Source organism: Sceloporus undulatus, chromosome 6 (assembly GCF_019175285.1).
Source record: "Sceloporus undulatus isolate JIND9_A2432 ecotype Alabama chromosome 6, SceUnd_v1.1, whole genome shotgun sequence".
Lineage (NCBI taxonomy): Eukaryota > Metazoa > Chordata > Lepidosauria > Squamata > Phrynosomatidae > Sceloporus > Sceloporus undulatus.
The window spans coordinates 165,671,181-165,682,230 of record NC_056527.1 but is presented as its reverse complement, the minus strand read 5'-3'; the positions used below and the strand labels follow the sequence as shown (position 1 = coordinate 165,682,230).

The 11,050-nt window shown below is 43.2% G+C and overlaps 1 long non-coding RNA gene across 1 annotated transcript; it reads right to left on the bottom strand.

Moving 5' to 3' along the window:
- Positions 1-411: 411 nt before the first annotated feature.
- LOC121935117 lies at positions 412-10,816 on the bottom strand. The gene is made up of 3 exons (XR_006104734.1): positions 10,571-10,816; positions 1,847-2,079; positions 412-819 (listed from the first exon to the last, which is right to left on the bottom strand). It is a non-coding gene; the product is annotated as an uncharacterized LOC121935117 (long non-coding RNA).
- Between the last annotated feature and the right edge of the window lie 234 nt (positions 10,817-11,050).

Here is an 11,050-nt window from a genome sequence, read left to right as displayed (position 1 = left end):
AAATATCCTAAAGGCGTCAGGTCCTGTCTGATCTTAGATGGTAAACAAGGTGAGCCCTGATTAGTACTTGGATGGGAGACCCCCAACAAAGACCAGGTGCTGTAGGCTATATTTCAGAGAAAGCAACAGGTAAAACCGCCTCGGAGGTTTCCTTGCCTAAGAAAACCCTACAAAATTCATGGGATCACCGTAAGACAGGCGATGACTTCAAGGCACATCCACTCACATTTTTCCTGGCGTTTTCTTTAAAAATATCCCTCGGCACCCATTTATAGCATCATCTTCCCATCCACGTCCTGAAAACACACACAGCCACGCCGACCCATTACTTAATGATATGATTTATTTATTATTTATCCAGTGATCTATGCAAAGCCGATAGAGCCTTAACAGTTCTAATGATAACGCTTCTAAACCTGGGAACAACATGAAAAGAAAGGGGCATGAATAATTAAAACCTTGCCTCGTCTCCTTAAGGAGAGAAAGAGAGCCGCACAAGTCATGGACTTGTTTTTGTATCTTCTGCCTTAGCAATCGTGAACCGTCACGAGGAAAACATCAGCCTGGTGAGAAGAGACTTGCACATCGCAATCCTCATCCACACGGTTGGTCTTGCATACATGTCAAAGGAAGTTGCAATGGCAAGTTGTAGGGATTAAAACACTCGCCATTTTATGGGGTAGCAGGACTCAAGAAATGTTTAGGAGCAGATTAGGTCTCAGGCCTATTGATACACAAATCTGCAAATCTGAAAGACTTTGAAGGGAGAGGATTTCAAGAAGCATCCAAAATGATCTTCCATGATATGGATCGCTGGACCTGGGTGGAGAGAAAATGCATTTTTTAACCAATGCAGAAAATGTTAAATAGCTGTTCTGAGTTTTAATCCCATTCAAAATCCATGTAACGGTGATATCTTTCTGGGAGAACCAAAAGCCCGATCTGCATGTTGCAAGCTTTCGAAGCTCCACCGGCTTCTTCATCAGGCAAGGTGTTAAAAGCCATATATAGTGCATTTGGGTCGACCCCATGACAGTATTGTTGTTTGGTGAATTTTGGATGCTATTGGACTTTATTATATGGTCAACATGGATACCCCTGGATACATTTTATGTTTGAGTTTTAGTATCCTTGAGAAGGAAGGTCAGAATTGTGCTGATGAAAATCTTTCCAAATTTTGAGGATCATCCATTGCCTCCAGTAAAAAAAAAAAAAAACAGATTTGTGAGGGCACAATCCCTCTTCCACCTCCTCCTCCCAAACCTTTTTCATGTGCAAAATTTACACATGCATTGAGTTACATATTGCAGTTAATTAAATAAAACTGTTTCTAATCTGAACAATGTTATTTCCTTTTAAAATGTTAAACTATGAATATACATGAATGTGCAAATGAAAATATGCACAGTAAATAAACAAAATATATTTATTCATATACTATGTTGAGTGGAGGGAGGTGCGACATCCTCATGTAGATGTAAAGGGGGGTCCCAAGGGTAAACAGTTTGAATTTGTTTGTTGTTGTTGTGTGCCTCCAAGTCATTTTTGACTCATGGAGACCCTAAGGTGAAGCTATCATAGGGTTTTCTTGGCACGTTTCTTCAGAGGCTGAGACAGTGTAACTTACCCAAGCTCACCCAGAGGCCAAGCCAGGATTTGAACCCAGGTCTCCAAGTATCCTAATCCAACACAAAAAGTTTGCATACCACTGTATTTATCCTTTTAAAAACGAAACCTTTCCACTTCTTTCAGTTTCAACTCCAGTCCTGCAGTGCTCTGCTTCGGAGGTTCCATGGTAATCCAATTGGTTAGTGCCAAATAAAATTTCGAGACCTTTCTTCCTTACCTGAAAAATCTTTGTTCTTGCCCGAGTTGATCTCTTGTTCCTTCATACTGCTCCCAAGGAGAAAGAAGTGCTGCCCAAAATAAGACATTGAAAGATGTGGTTCTTAAGATGATTGAGCAAATGCTGTCCATTTTTCTACACATTAGTCTTATTGATCACCGACACCGAAGGGCCTGACACATAATCAATAGGCCTTGCGACTCACACCATTTGCGCTCTGGACTGTAAGAACTCTAGAAACAAGAAACAAGGAAAGAAAAGAAAAGGATAAACAGGGCTTCCCTTGATGCTTTCCATGACACTCCCATGAATTTTTTCGTCCAGTCCTCAAATTTCCAGCATTGCTGAGAATGCGACGTTGAAAATGGTTCACACCCAGAACCCTTCTGTTTGCTGTGTTCGCATTCCTTGAGTCACTTTGCCTTGTCCTTTCCTTCGGGTACCAAAACTATGGACTTTGTTGTACCGCCTCTGGTGCCCGATTTACCTCTTCCAAATATGAGCCAAATTTGGAAGTTATGCTGATTTTATTGCATGGGGCTTTTCCCTGAAAACGGCTTCCCGTTGCCTCCAGTGTTGAATTCGGGTCCAGTAAGTCGATTCAGTGGCTGTTTTTTCCAAACCGGAAGCTTCAGAATTGGGGGAAATGACTGCCAAAGTGACTCACAGGGTCCAAATTCAACACTGGAAGAAACGAGAAGCCATTTTGAAGGGTAAGTCCATGGGATAAAATCAGCACAATGTCCAAATTTGCCTCAAAGTCGGTCACCTGAGGCGGTTCAATAAAGTTGCATATTTCTAAATGCTCAACTGCAGTTTTATTACAATGCTAGAAATTTGGGGACTGAAGGAAAACTTTATTGGGAGAAGCAGAATTAATACATCACACACACACACACACACACACACACAGAGGAACACTCTTGTGCATTGGCAGGGAGCAGGAGTTCAGGGTTTTAGCATCTGACTGTGGGACCTAAAAGAGTTATGGGCCACCTAAAAGGTCTTTAGGCCATTGGCTTTCCAATTCTGTTTTATGTAGATGAGCCATATGTATGGGCATATGTATGGGCATATGTCACCAGCGAGCACACATACTCACCACATTCAAGATCCTGAATGGAGGTTGTGTAGCATACATGTCTCCACATGTGGAATTACACGTGACGCAACCCTTGTGTTGCATGGTAACTGAACCAAGACACCAAGTGTGCAACCCAGTGTAGAATCAAATGGGCATCCATATGCAGTGCTCTGCGTGCGTGCATGTTCAACACACATGCATGCACAATGTGTATGGGAAAGCATGTGCAATGCAGAACCATACGCAATGACACTGCATTCAGGACTCCAGTTTCACAGCCTTGAACTCAATGCAGCCATTCCACATCCAACAAAAATGCAGTCGGTTGGGAGTTTCCCAGAAAGAAAGGAATAGTTGTAGCCAAAGGGCAAAAATATGATGCTGATCCCTGGCACATTAGACAAAATAAGAAAAAATGCTGCCCGTCAAATAAGATACCCTGAAAAGCACTGGTGCAGGAGAACATACGCACATGAAAGGCACCTATAGGATTCCAAGCAATGCCTGAAAGTATTTTGAGATGCTGGGCATGCAAAATCATTTTTAAAAATTACAAGACGAAGCTTGCATCCTGGTTGTGCTATCCACATTTTAGCCTCCCATGGCAGAAAAGCAGCTTTATCACACTTAATTTTTAATACCCAACATGCAAATGGGAGGGAAAATACCCTCAGTGGCAAAAGGGTAAAAGTTCATGGCCTCTGTTTAAGGTGAATCCCTGTGTGTTTGTGCGCCTGAGAGTGCGTGCAGAAAGATCAGCCGCTTAGAGCATTCAGCCAAAGACCAACATCACCACCTTGTGCCCAAACTGAAAAGTTTCCTCCTTGTTCAACCCCATTGAACAGCACCTGAGATCAATGTCTCTGGACAAGGAATCTTTCCCCAGTAATGAATGGAGGATCCTTGCTGATCCAAGGTCAAATGAAATTAAGGCAGCCTTCAAAGCTTTTGGTAGCAATACAAATAATGATTTGTTTCTGTACAGTGCGCCTGCGCCTTGCGCGGATGCATTTTACATGGCTTCCATGTACGCGGAGGCTGCTTGGGGAGGGAAACAATGGCGTGCTCCGCCACATACACGAGACCCATTATTTCCTATGGGGCTCGAGCATAGGCGGATTTTTCCTTATGCAGGGGAATCCAGAACAGATCCCTCCACGTAAGGAGAGGGCCCAATGTATCATTAAGGGAATGCATGGCCCCAAAACCTTAAGGGCCCTGCCTAATCTCTTTCATTAGAGTTTTGAAAATAGGATCACAGTAAAACCATCCTTTTCTCAGCCTACCTCCATTGCAATCCCAATCCCTAACCACAATTTTTCTGTGTGAGAAAATTTTTCTGAGCCGGAGCCTGGAAGTCTTGGGTGGGTTCTTCCTGCCCTGGTTCTTCCTCTTTTAAATAGCATTTTGGGGGGTACATGTGGTGTCAGGTCTGTCTCTGTCATAATGTTGAGGTTAGACATGTTTGACTGGTGCAGAACAACCATAGTTTGCATAAGACAAGGTTCTCATGCAATGGCAATGAGCTTGGATGTACATCGTACGTGACACACATGAACAAGGCACACAGTTTCTTTGGCGGGGTACAGACCGCCGCTTTGCGGCGGTCTGCCGCCGCCGCCGGTAGGTCCACGGGGGAGCCGGAGCCTTCAGACAGCGCGGCTCCCACGCGGACCGAAAAAGAAGCTCCAAAATGGAGCTTCTTTTTGAGTCGCGTTTGTGACATAGCAAGGCGCCAGGGGCGCACTCGCTACGTCATAAAGGCTGCGACATGTACGGACGCTCAGCGTCCGATACGTAAAGATGGTGGCGCCCGTATGAACAGGGCGCCACCATCTTGTACGTATTCAATACGTACTAGGGTTAGGGGGGTGCGGAAGCACCGCCCCTTCCTAACCCTAGTATGTATTGTATACGTACTATTTGGCGGTCTATACCCCGCCATAGAGATGTGCACTGCACCTTCAGATGCACATACCCATTCAGCTGTACAATATCACAATTCACTAACATGGCAGCATAGAGCAACTGCCATGCCACTATGTGGCCTTGTTAGTCCTAACCCACTGAATGTAAGTATTGGCTCATCATTCAAGAACAGATGGAATGGTTGAGAATAACCAACAGAATGGCAATCCATGGATTTAAAGTTATGTTCCATCTCCTCAACATAGGATCTTGGCCATAGCCTATCCTACACCCCCAAAACTAATCTGCCCCCACTTCATATTCAGAGGGTGGATTATTTTATCTCATTGCCGGTGTGAAAGTCACTTTACACTGCCAGTTCTGTACATGACATATTCTCCAACTGTCCCAATTTGGCATGAACACTTCCAGTTAATTCTTTGTTTTCCCATTTTTTCAACTGCTTTTAAAATGTCCCAGTTTCTCTCTCTTCCTCCTCCCACCTTTGTCTTTTGTCCTCAGTTTACTCCAGTTGCTGCAAAATGAATTAAATATGCAGAAGGAGCTTACATACAAAATTGGCCCAAAGGGTGGAAAGGAGAGGAGAGAGGTGGACTCTTGCCCTTCCCAGGCTGTGGCAGCCTCTCCTAGATGGTCTCTTCTTCATTAATAATATCTGTTGTCTTAACCACACCTGGCCACATGTGTTGCAGTTTTCATCTGTGAAATACTGGAGACTATGACATGAAACAGTGGGGAAGACCATCTCGTCTTCTGTCCGAGGCAACAAAACGTCTTAAGCTTGTCCTGTGTTGAATCTTTCATTCCTTCACAGATTAACAGGTTGAGATAAATTGACCCAGGCCTTGCTTACACTTCCATCCAGAGAAAACAAGAACATTAATTAGGACAGTTCCAATACATTGAATTTCAGAGACACTTGCATCATTTTCCCCCCCAGATTCACCAAAGGTTACAGGAGCATAAAGCTCACTAATCCACTGCCCTCGGCTCCCCAAATCTGCGGCGCTTATCCTTTCCTTGGCCTACCAGCTATTTAAAGGTTGACCGGATCTTTGCTAACAATCAGGAAGGCTTAACAGCCTAATAAAGTCCGAGACTCGCTTCTGTCTACGATTATCTAATTCTTTCAGCGCAAGTGACCCATCCATTGATCCTAAATTACATTCCTTAATTGGGGAAAGTGGGGAGGCTGGGAGGAGGACGGGAAGAGAATGGATGCTACGCAGTGGGCACCACCGCCTTTTAAAGCCCACTGACTTCGGACAATATCTCCTGTTTCAAAATAAGGCCAAATATTTGGTGATTTGATCTCGGAGACTTTGTTATCCACCTCTAAGATCAAGGCGGCCCTGTCTCAATTAGCCGAGTGTTTGGGGAACATCCAAATCTCCCAGATATAAACAGGTGTGCGACACAAAGGTCCTGCGAGGAGAATGCCACAGTGTTCTGGTAATTACACTCTTTGATCAAACGAAGCTGGATTACAGAGATTTCTCTTGCTCCCGTAAGAACCTGCTGGGTCACCGAGATATTTATTGGACACTCTTCTCCTGGCCTTTCCCTTGAGCGGGTTAGGTGGCGACCATGGAGAGACCCAAAGGTCAGAGCTACCATGAGACGGGGTAAAGAAGTCGCCTCGGTCAGCAAATGTTGGACGTAACGAACAAGCAGCAATTTGTTTGCCATTAATTTATTTTTCCTGCGTTTTTGCTACTAAGTTGAAGAAGGATGCTTATGCAATATTTAGCCTCGATGCTAGAATAACGATTTTGTATGGACGTTATGCACATTGATGTGGAGATAATTGTGCTGGACTAGAGATGAAGGTCTGAATCCCTGTTCAGCTGTGGAAAGCCACTGGGTGACCTTGGGCAAGTCACACTCTCTCAGCCCAAAAGGAAGGCAATGGCAAGCCCTCTCTGAACAAAACCTGCCAAGAAAGCGCACCATAAGTCAGAGCTGACATCACAACACAATGAGGGTACCTGCACCCACATGACTGTCTTTTCATTTATACCTTTATAAATCTTGTCTCGTAGAGTCATAAAATCATAGTTGGAAAAAGTCCCCCTGCACAGCGCAGGAGCTTCAGCTAAAGCATCCCCAGCAAGTAGCTGTTCAGCCTCTTTTTGAAGACATCCTGATGACACTCCATCACTTCTCTAGGCAATTGGTTCCACTGTCAAACTGCTCTTGCAGTCAAGAAGTCCCTTCTAATGTTCAAGGGAAATCTACCCTCCTGTAACATAAAACCATTAGACCTGGTCTGACCCTCTGGGGCAGGAGAAGTGCTATGTGGTATCTTAGGAACAATTTCCAAGGGAAGACTGGGAGAAGCCTCACTGCTTTTTAAGCTAGACTTAATTATTTTTTCATCTATTTGCTAGGCTTCTTTAAAAAATATACTTTTTTTTTTTACACAAGTTGTCTTGGATCTTATTTAACCAAAATGCAGAGCTCACATCTTCTAATGTTGAGAATCTAAACAAACATCAAAAAGTCAAAATGTGGCTGTTGCAATGATTCTTCTGAAACTTTCAAAGGGCTTGGCTAATTTTTCAGGGCAAGAAGCCATGTGCTCTCCAGCCCTTGCCATCTGATTAGCAGCTTCTGATCTCACATCAAAAGTGAGACGAAAAGACGGCACCAGCCATGAGATTTGCAAATTGCATAGATTATCCCACGCCCATTACAAATGCAATCTGCGCATACAGTTCATGCGAATGTTACATCAGAGGTGGAAAAATTCAAAAAACACAACCCACTTGCATGGTTTCTTCCCTAAGGATCTCTAGTGAGTCCTCTTGACTTGGAAGGGGCAGACTGCGAAGCTAAACATTTTCTGATGCTGTACATAAGTGGTTACAATAGCTCTTCTGAAGTGGTGGCCACAGGTACCGCTGAACCCTCTCTTGCCATAGCTCAGTGGGGAACCAAATGCACATTAAATGGATCTTGTATGCTTCAGATACACGCTTCTAGGTTCAATAGCCTGTCATCACACACCCAGGGGAAAGTGCTTCTGCCGAGCTTTGGTAGTTCACCAGTCACTGTACCAAAGCTAACAACTGTGTCTCTATAGAGTACTGATGCTGATGGATCTTCGCGTGATGTAAAGCAACTGCCTAAACATTTCAATCATCCTTACAGTCTCAGAATGAAATCAACTACAGTATGAATTGTGTGTTGGCTACTTATCTAAGAAACCTTTTGCTTGGTTTTGTTTTGCTTGGGGCCATGTGTTGTTTGCTTGGTGGAAGTTTGCTTACCTCAAACCCTAAACCTCTCTCCCTATGAAAAACACAGTAAATCATACCAGAGCAAACCAGAAGGTCTCTCAGCCAGTTGTCAACATTTGTCTTTCTAGAAAAAACTTGCCTTCCCATAGGTGCTGTTCCTGTTTTTAATGTCTAGACCATGAAGGGGAGACCGTGCTAAATACTATCTAAAATACCCTTCTGCAGAAAGGATTGCTATATCACTTGCTGCTTGCCTGTACTTTCTGATCATCTCTTCCCTTGTCGTTTCATGGGAACACAGGAGGTCAAATGAGAACTGAAGGGTTTTTGCTCCCTCTGAGCAAAGCATTAAAATAAAGGTATTTGTGGTTCTGACACCACTCACACCAGGACAATATACAGTTTGCAGTCCCATGGATGTAATTTAACCTCCCACCCACCCACCCTGCTGGTGGTCTCCGTCTAGCTAGAATAAAAGAAGCATTTCATGCAGAGTTTGTAACAGATGGGCTTGGAAAGCAGTGCATGAAAATAAAGAACTCGGAGTGAAAGGAAAAAGAGGAGGTTGAACCATCCCCAAGATCTGGAGATGGTTTGAGAATCCAGAGAACCTTTTCTCCACATTGTGCAATTCAGGACAAGGGTGGAGAGCTTCAGCTCCAGCGTGGGTTAAGCAATTCGACTGCAAAGTTTCAAAAGGAAAAGGATACACCGTGCAGAATTTCTAAATGGTAAATTAGCCAGTCTAAATAATCCTGTTAGGAGAAGGCTTTATAATTTGGGGATGGGGTGGGTGTTAGTACACCCCCCTCCTCTCTTTTTTCTCCAAAGGTAGCTTAAAGCTTTTGAGGGGATTATTGTCTCCATATGGAGAGGTTTATGGACATGTCATGTGTCTGTATTTTCCAAAGGCAGCGTGGAACTAATGCTGTTAACGGCAGGTTAGTCTGTCTAAACAGAGGGCAAGAATACCGACCAGCCCCTTGCACTACGCAGGTCAGGAACCTGAAAAAGTTATTTAATCCAGCAAAATGGAGCCATTGATTTACCAAATGCCAAGGTGTCAAAGTTTCTTTTCACCACGTCTCAGTTTGGGGAGACAATACACGTTAATAATAGTACAGCAAGGAGATTCCCTTAGCTATTTTGCTGTATATTATTATCTTCACATCATCTTTGCAACCAATAGGACCAGTAAAATAACATTTACAAGAAATAAAAGGCATCCCTGGAACTCAAACCATTGTATATACGAGCCAATGGCCAAAAAGATGACTGTTATCAGGATTGGCCTCCCATAGCTGTTGACTACACCATTAAATAGGCCAAGTATCAGCTGCAAAATTCAGAGCCAAGAGCTGGTACTCCTTTGTCCTGATGCAAATTGCCCTAGGCATGGTCTGCTGTATCATTAGATAGGGTAATGAAGCTGCTTCTAGCAGGTATTTTTGATATATCATTTCAAGGGCAACAAATTGTTCCTTATTTAAATTGTTGTTATTGTATTTGTGCTGCCAGTGTGAGAAAGACAACTACGAGATTTTCAGTTCTGCCAGTACCAGGTAGTGATTATTCTCTGTCCTCTACTCCTTCTTCCAAACCAACATCAACAGAAGATGGTTTGATTTCTAAGGTGCTCCATAGTGGCTTCTATGCTTTGCTTTGCAACAGCCATTTCTGAGGCAGCAAGTCATTTGGAAGCAACAGCCATTTTCTCTCCCAAAATACCCAGAAACTGAGACATCTTCTGAAGAGCGAAGGGGAAACGGTGACTGCCTGGAGTTACCAGTGTTGCCTGGGTAACTACATTTTCATGTCCTCTGTGAATGTTAGGAAGCTTCACCACACAGTGCAGATGCTCCAACACTTCACAGATGGAAACCAAGACATGTGCGGTCAACTGACACCTAAGTGTTGCCATCATTTCTAAGGAATCTTGGAGATCATCCAAGGCACCAACGGAGGGGAGGGGGCAAAGGTTGTCCATCTCTTTTTTAAAAAAGGCAAAAAAGATCATGTTCTCCTACATGAGCCAAGATGGGAACTTTGGGAACTTTCAAGAAGCCCTTGCATCCCTCCAACCACCTTCACAGGTACCTCTAGCAGAAACAAGGGAGAGGACCTTCTTGGCGGAGGCTCCCTGGGGCTTCATCTCCCTTTCTAAGAAGACTTAACTGTGTGTATGTATGCACAAACACTGACAGTTTACAAGGACAGGGGTTTTAATAACGTACTGCATTATCCATATAGATGTTGTTTTTTAATGTGCATGCTTTTATATTGCTTTTAATTTTAGGAAGGTTTAATTATATTTTAATTTTTGTATGCTTTTAGTGATGTGAATTCTTATCTGAATCTGTTATCATTTTTTGAAAGCCATCTTGAGGCTCACGATTAGGAAAAGAGCAGGATATAATGACGACAACAAATGTGTAATTCAAAAGGTACACTTAAAAAACAAAGACCTACCACTGGAAATCCTCAGAAATCCATGTTGGAGAGTTGGCACAGAGGGCTCTAAGCGTGCTTTCTTCTTGCAGGACACCATTTTCACCAATTCTGTGTCTCTAAATTCATAAATATTAAAAACAAGCCTTCCTTGACCCCTTCCTTGTATCTCTGCTCAACAGTGAAGAAAAATGCTACAATGCATGCTTGAACTGTTGGCACCCCAGTCGCCAGGGCTTTGCTGTTGTTAAACTGTATTGCACCACCATCTGGTGGTGGCAGAAAAACATAGCATCATAATGTAGAACTAATACAGAAAATGAACTTCATCCAACATGAACATAAGCAGCATAGAGATCTCACCTATGGACAGATGGATGAATCTTCTTCAGAAAGTGAAAAGAGGTGTGATTCTCATTTTAATAAGGAGTGAGAAATGCTTAACTTTTTTTCTTTATTTATATTTGCATAACGCTTCCATACTAAAGTACTCAGTTCAGT